Source organism: Chiloscyllium plagiosum, unplaced genomic scaffold (genome assembly GCF_037043375.1).
Source record: "Chiloscyllium plagiosum isolate Xiang-an unplaced genomic scaffold, Cpla_swu_hap1 HiC_scaffold_32, whole genome shotgun sequence".
NCBI classification, from domain to species: Eukaryota; Metazoa; Chordata; class Chondrichthyes; order Orectolobiformes; family Hemiscylliidae; genus Chiloscyllium; species Chiloscyllium plagiosum.
The window spans coordinates 17,112,842-17,114,877 of record NW_028270170.1 but is presented as its reverse complement, the minus strand read 5'-3'; the positions used below and the strand labels follow the sequence as shown (position 1 = coordinate 17,114,877).

Sequence of the window (2,036 nt, the reverse complement as noted above, 5' to 3'; positions counted from 1 at the left end):
AGGAAGGATGTTATTAAGTAGGAGAAAGTTCCGAAAAGATGTACCAGGACGTTGCCAGGAGTGGAGGGTTTGAGTAACAAGAAAAGGCTGGATAGGCTGGAACTTTTGTCACTGGAGCGTAGCAGGTCGAGGACTGACCTTATAGAGCTTTATAACATCATGAGGGGTATTGATAAGGTGAGTAGTCAGGGTCTTTTCCCGAGGATGGGGGAGTTCAAAACTAGGGGGCATATTTTTAAGGTGAGGGGAGAAAGATTTAAAAAGGACCATGAGAGGCAACATTTTTACACAAGGAGTGGTGAGTGTGTGGAATGAACTTTCAGAGGAAGTGATGGATGCAAGTATGGTTACAGCATTTAAAAGGCATTTGGGTAAATACATGAATAGGAAAGATTTGGAGGAATATGGGCCAAATTAGTTTGGTTTGGGAACGTGATCGGATTGACTAATTCGACCAAAGAGTCTGTTTCCGTGCTCTGCATGACTCTGTCTTTTCCCCAGGGTAAGGAAGTCCAGAACTAGAGGGCATAGGTTTAGGTGAGGGGGGGGTGAGATTTAAAAGGGACCTAAAGGGCAACCTTTTCACACAGACAGTGTGAAATGAACTACCAGAAGAAGTGGTGAAGAATGGTATAGTCACAACATTTAAAAGACATTTGGATGGATATATGAATAGGAAGGGTTTAAAGGGATGTGGGCCGTGTGCTGGCAAGTGGGACTAGACTTATTTAGGATCTCTGGTAAGCACCTGGCAAGATGGAGCAAAGGGTCTGATAACTGGGGTCTGATACCCTAATGCCAGACGTGGAGACATTGCATGTTAGTACGAGATCTCACTTGGGATCAGCTTGTGAAAACGATTCATTACATTGGGCACTAAAGGCATATCTGCAATGTAAAACTCCCCAGAAGTTGATAACATAGAACATTGGATTCCCCAAAATGCCCAAAACCTGTTTTTCATTGTACTTCTCTCTTTAAAGTCACTCAAAGTGGGGTGCAGTCCACCAGACACAGGCACCTCACCTGGACTGGCACAGTCTACATAGGGAGGGTTTGACAGCAACTTGATCAAGTGCTCACCCAATTTGCGCTAGTGATCAAGAACAAGTTGTTCTATGTTTTCCCATCCTGTCTTACCCAAGGTGACTTGAGGCAAAGAACTGACAGTTCTGGATTAGTTAGGATCATATTCACTGGAGTTTAGAAGAATGGTGAGGGTGAAATCTCATAGAAACGTATAACATTATGAGCCCAGGTAGCTCAGTTGGGAGAGCATCAGACTCTTAATCTGAGGGTCCAGGGTTTGAGTCCCTGCTTGGGCGGCTGCTTTTTAATTGCACTGCCCTGGAGGAGAGAATGCACAGTGCTAGCAAATCAAATTCAATGCCCCTCACATTCTGGCGGTGGGAAACAAGCACAGGCCAGACTTGGCTGGATTTCTGAACTGTCGCAGTTGCTGCCATACTCGCTGTGTCTCTCCCGCAACGCATGGCTTCTATTTGACTTGATCTCTTTAACGGTGGCACAGTAGCTCAGTGGTCAGCACTGCTGCCTCACAGCACCAGGGACCCAAGTTCGATTCCAGCCTCGGGTGACTATCTGTGTCAAGTTTGCACATTTTCCCCGTGTCTGCATGGGTTTCCTCCGGGTGCTCTGGTTTCCTCACACAGTCCAAAGGTGTGCAGGTCAGGTGAATTGGCTATGCTAAATTGCCCACAGTGTTAGGTGCATTAGTCAGGGGTTTATATAGGGTAGGGGAATGGGTCTGGGTGGATTACTCTTTGGAGGGTCAGTGTGGACTGAAGGGCCTGTTTCCATACTTTAGGGAATCTAATCTAATCTAATTTAAAAAACATTCTATCAGAGTTGGACAGGGTAAATGCAGGAGGGATGTTCCTGATGTCTGGCGAGTCCAGAACCAGGGGTCATGGTTTAAGGATATGGGGTAGACCATTTAGGACAGAGACAAGGAGACAAGGAGAAATTTCTTCCCCAGAGAGTGGTGGGCCTGTGGAATCTCTTCCACAGAAAGT

At 46.1% G+C, this 2,036-nt stretch overlaps 1 non-coding gene across 1 annotated transcript; it reads left to right on the top strand.

Moving 5' to 3' along the window:
• Positions 1 to 1,252: 1,252 nt before the first annotated feature.
• trnak-cuu (transfer RNA lysine (anticodon CUU)) lies at positions 1,253 to 1,325 on the top strand. Its single transcript has one exon. It is a non-coding gene; the product is annotated as a tRNA-Lys (tRNA).
• The last annotated feature ends 711 nt before the right edge of the window (positions 1,326 to 2,036 follow it).